Genomic DNA, 5,937 nt, shown 5'->3' with positions numbered 1-5,937 from the left:
TGATGATGGAGACTCATGACATCAAGAACGCAATGTAACACTGAGTATCTCAACTATTTTTTATGGCTTTTTTTTTTAAAGATTTTACTTACTTCTTTTTAGACACAGGGGAAGGGAGGAGAAAGACGGAGAGAAACATTCATGTGTGGTTGCCTCTTCACACCCCCCTACTAGGGACCAGGCCTGCAACCCAGGCGTGTGCCCTGATGGGGAATCGGAACCGGCGACTCTTTTGGTCCACATGCCAGCACTCAGTCCACTGAGCCACGCCAGCCAGGGCTGAGTACCTCAACTACTAAATACCCGTCCTGATACGGTCCCTCAGTCGATGGGGCTGCAGTTGGCTATTCAAGTATGTCTTCTGACAATCTCACTGACATTGACAGGAGGCCTTCTATCCTGGGTATAAAAATAGTATGGCTTGAAAAGATGGCATAAAATAAGCACTATACTAGAATGCCAAGGAAACCTGACTTGGAATTCAATAATGCTTAGTGTGAATAAAATAAATTCATATCTCTCATAGGATTCAAGGTCAACTCGTTAATGTTGTACAACATAATAACTACTGATAGTGTTTCAGGTCAGTTTTTAAGACTGATGCAGCACAACAAAAAGTTGAGGTTCTAGCCAAGGAATGACTCTGAGCGATGAGACCATATTCTGTCCTTGTGATTATACAGTTGCATCAAATGCACCATTGACATGGTAGCTGCATATTTTCCGTCAGCACCCAGACCGCACCCGCTCGTCAGAGGTGGGCAGCTCATCAGGTTGTCATCTCTATCTTGTTTTGTTCCCCAAACAGGCAACTGTTTATCTATTTTTGCTTTTGGTTCTACAGGTAAAGCATCACCCTACCATGGTAAACACAGTGCTATTCACTGGCCATACACCTCAAATACTGACTCGAATAGCTAAATACATAGAGGAGGGATGGTGAATATTGTCTTTATGCAAGTCTCAGGCTACTTTCCTGAGTTTCTAGTTCTCTTTCCTGATTATTAAAAGCAAGAGAATCATGTGAAGGCCAGTGCTCGAAGCTACAAGCAAGTGCTTAACTATCTCAATAGGCACTTAGATGTTTAAGAGAGCAATTGTCAGAGACTCATTTTTAAACACAGACAAGGCCATGTAGCTGTATTTTTCAAAGGCTTTTTGTTATCAGATTCTTTAAAGTGATTTGTCCGATTTATGATTAAAGGACTGCAATGCAGAAAACAAAATGGCACTAAATCTAAAGGTGGACATAGGCTAATTGTGCCGATGGTTGGCTCCTCATACGTAACATAAGAAAGCAGCTGATTACATTTTCTCGTTCTACCTCTTGAGAGAATCTTAAGAAGACAACACTGAAACTTATGAACACCTTAGCTATAAAGCTACAAGAAACAGCGTTTAGGTCTACTTTTATGTGGATGTGGGCTTTTATCTTCCCTCAGTGTTCTGGGGGAAAAAAATAACACCTTATCGAAAAAGCACGGTGGACTTGAACTAGAGCAACCCGATTCTTGTCCCTGATTTGTTCTCTCACCTGTGAGAAACTAGCAAATGTCAGTTAAACTCTGTGACCTTCTTTCACTCATCTTTAAAATGAAGAGGCTGCACTATTTTGTATTACAAACCTCAATAGATACTTGTTGATCTGAATGAATTTATGAACGAATCTGATGATATGTAAAGTTCATTCTTTCCAGGGTAACCTATGGTTCTCTCATTAGTCCTGACATTGAGCTTAGCCAAGCAGAAGCTCCAACTGTAGTGGATGCTACCAGAGGAACTCTTGCATTGGACATAGATTGAGCTGACTACTCCTTGCGGCTCCTCCACCTCTCCTTATCTATGGTGCCATCTACATACAAGACACTGTTTTTGGAGCTATTGTGAAGCCATCCTAGTCAAAACTGTGAAAGCAGAGAGCTGTCCAAACAATGTATAATGTTTAAAAATTAGCCTCATCAATAATTCCTATTAAATCTTAACCCCTATTAAACCTATTTTAGATATGTTGCAAATATGCTCCTATATTAATTACTTGTCCTTTAACTTTTTTTATGTAGAGTACTGTATAGTCTTAAATGTTTAATACAGCCATATTGTCAATATTTTACTTTATAGTTTCTGGGTTTGAATATTTTACTTCAGGTAAGAAAAATATTATTGTGTATTTTCTCCTAAAACTCCTTACATTTTATACATTGATTTTTAAATCACCTGAATATTTTTATAATGTGTGAAATAGGGCTCTATATTTGTTTTATTTCAATTAATATGGGTCTATGCACCTTATTTTTTAAATAAGCCTCATTTCTCCCATTGACCTGAAATATCGATTTAATCATATATTACATTGTTAGAAAGACATATAATTTTGTTTCTAGAATGTTCATTTTATTTCATTGATTTACTTGATCATGTCTGTGCTGGTGGCATGTTGTTTTAATTGCTGAGACTATATAATGGATTTAAATTTTAAAATATCTTATAGTGGATTTTGACATTTAAAATAAATAAATAAAATCAATTTGCATTAAAAAAAAAGAAAAGGAAGGAACTCCTACCTTTTGCAACAAGATGCATGGAACGGGAGAATAGTATTCTAAGTGAAAGAAGCCAGTCAGTGAAAGACAAATGCCATATGATCTCACCTATAAGTGGAATCTATTCAAAAAAATAAACTAATGAACAAAATAAACCACAGGCATGGAAACATGGAGCAGACTGAAAGTGACCAGAGGAGATGGGGAAGGAGAACAATGGTGGAAAGAAGGGGAAGGGACTAGACAAAGAATATGTATGTCAAAGATGCAAGGAAAATAAGACCAGCAACACTGAAAAAAAAGAAACGAACAGAAACAAGAGGGATGGAGGGAGGGGGGATGGGGGAAAAGGAAGGGAAGGGGAGGGTCGGGGAACGTGTAGCAAGGTCTCATGGACAAAACCAAAGGGGAAGGATTGAGGGAGGGAGGGAGGAGGGAGCAGGGGGAAGTGGTGGGGGGAAGGCAGAGACAAATGTATTTAACAAAAATATTCACTTCAAAAAAAATAATTGCATGAAAACAAAAAAAAAAAAAAAGAATTTTCTAGAGAGGAGAAGGTGTGGGAAGGGCAGCTTTCCAGGGAACTGTATGTGTAAAAGCATAAAGGGATGGAAATGGTGTGATGTTTTATTGGTCAGAGGGTACAGATATATATGACAGGATATAAAAATAGAGAAAGAAGACCTGGAAGGGTGACTCAATTGGTTGGAGCATCATCCCATACACCAAAAGTCTGCAGTTTCAATTCATGGTCAAGGCACATACCTAGGTTGTGGGTTCAGGCCTCCATCTGGGACAAAGTAAGACTGAATGACTAAGTTCCCAGAACTGCAAACAGCACTTCACATATCACATATTAGTCCGTGAATGTTCATGGCCTGTTAGAAGAATGAATGGAACAACAGCAGGAAGTTCTTAATGCTTTTGAGAGCAATGAAATGTATGGTTAAGAGATCAGGTGGTTTCCTGTATGGTCATGAAAAAAAATTAACACTAGCATGTGATCACTTGTGCTAACATGAATTTGTTATTTTAGCATGTGCATCTTGGGCTTCACAGAAAGAAGAGAGGGTTTCCTAAGTATCTTTTAAGCCTGTGTTGTCTTGGATAACCAAGCCAATATTCTCTATAAAGTCCTAATTGCCTCATAATCTCCCCCTCAGGCTCAAGCCACTCTAGGTTTCATGTCCCAGCAAAGTTATATTCTGACAACAGTGGGTCCCATTCAACATCTGTGCATAGAATTGTTTAAAACAAATTTGGAATTAGGTTACTGACAGCTTAAGAATTGCTACTTTATTACAATGTCTACAAAGTGATTTTCATAAAAATGACTGTCCAATGTTGGTATGAAAAATGCTACTGAAATATTGAGCTTATGCAGAAATCAAAATGGTCAGATGTTAGGGGAGGGTTATGGTTGGCTACAGGACTTTGTACACAGCTAACTTAGGAACTCTTGCCTAGTGTTAGAAGGGTTTCATTGTGTTCATAGCCCGTTGCTCTTGAATAAGTGTATATAGCTTTGGGTAAGGGTAAAGGTAATACTACTCTGGTTTGCTGAGGTGGATCACAGACAGGAAAGAGTGGGAGATAGGCATAGTTGGGGAGAGAGCAGGGAAGACAGAGTTGAAGGAAATAAGTGGACATTTGTTGAGATATATGGGAAAGATGAGTATTTTTGAAGTAACAAATACAATAGCTATGAGTATTAAATTATAGTAAATTACAGATCGCCTGGTTCAAATGATAGATAGGATGGTAGCTTGGAACCTGGCTATCAACAAAAATTGTTTGCACAAGTAAAGCCTCATTATATTGTGTCAGATGAACAGTTCCGTAAGTGACCCAAAAGATATAAAAATTGCTGCTTTTCAGGGGCAACATATTTAGAATAAATGAATTCACATATAAATGAGCAAAGTGAATATGCATTACAAGTTTATTTCCCAGGAAGCCATTGTTTACAACAACAGTAAAATTTCTTTCCCTTGTAGGTGGAAAGAAAGGATGATTTCAAGGTATTGCTTATGGAGAGGTGTCCAGACAAACTATATATCCAACACCACTACCACTACCCACCCCCAACAAAGTACATGTTGGAAGCCAATAAAAATCAGGTAAAAATAAACATCAATAATAGATTTGAAGGTAAAGTCATAAAAGGGCACATTGTAGAACAGGTGGGGAATGCCATGGATAGGGATAGCCAGTCCCACATTTTGCCTTAGTAGTGATATTGACAGTGAGGTTATTGGATGAGTGTATATGCATCAGCCTGCTGGTATTTTTAGCAATAGCTAGTGGGAATCACCTTTTCCTTTCTTTTTTTTTTCCTCTTTTTAAATCCTCACCCTAAGGACATACTTACTGATTTTACAGAGAGGGGAAGGGAAGGAGAAAGAGAGAAGAAAAACATCGATCCTTTCGTTACCTGATGCACCCCAACTGAGGACTGAACCCACAACCTAAGCATGTGCTCTGACCAGGAATACAACACACAGCCTTCCTGAATTGCGAGACAACACCCAACCAACTGAACCATACCAGCCAGGATATGTTTTCCTTTCTTGTCATCTCATTTTTCTGGGTCTCTGCTCAGTTCTAGCAGTATTTGGACCCCAAAATTTGGCACTCAGGACATTCAGGAGCTAGAAAGATTGCCCATGTCTCCTCAAGTCGTGGGAAAGTGCCAGCTCAGTTGGTTCACACCCTCATTCATTCATCCATTTCTTCATTTATTCAATGAAATTTTGTGCTGGGCTTTGTGCTGTGCTCTGATGTAAAATTATAAACAAGATAGACATGGCCTCATTCCTTATAAAGTTTATCTTTCAGGTAATAATAAAATAATCACACACGTACATATATGTACCTTGTGTTGTCTTATAAAGAAAAAGAGGCTTTCAAACAGGAAACTAGTTTGGAAGTGGGAGGAGAAAATGGTCAGAGAAACTTTTCTGTAAAAGTGACATGCACACTGAGATTTGGCTGAAGAGTAGGAGTTCATCTGGACAAAGAATGGATTAAAACACATGAGGCATGAGTGCATAGTTACATTAAAACATGCTAAATCACGTTCAAATATTCAAGAGGGTGGCTAGGGTGAGGAGAAGTTCAAAAGTGTTATGGGGTTCCAAAGGCTCAGCTTGGTTCAGAAGAGGAGTGGATTTGCACTAGGTACTACCAGAGAGTATAAAAGTCAAACTGAAGATACCAAGTGGGCCCAAAGGAAAAATGAGTGGTTGGGAATGGGTGAGAAATATAGGTCAGGATCCCAGGTGAACTAAAATATTGAGACAGGATCAAGGTGGAAATGAGGTGCAAGTTTCCAGAATTTTGGCGAAGTGTTGGCTGATGGGGTGGGTGAGCCTTATCTAACATTCTAGAAAAGAGA

This window comes from Pteronotus mesoamericanus, unplaced genomic scaffold (assembly GCF_021234165.1).
Source record: "Pteronotus mesoamericanus isolate MK-2021 breed Mesoamerican mustached bat unplaced genomic scaffold, CSHL_Meso_final contig_57, whole genome shotgun sequence".
Lineage (NCBI taxonomy): Eukaryota > Metazoa > Chordata > Mammalia > Chiroptera > Mormoopidae > Pteronotus > Pteronotus mesoamericanus.
Note: the sequence above shows the minus strand (reverse complement) of the source record.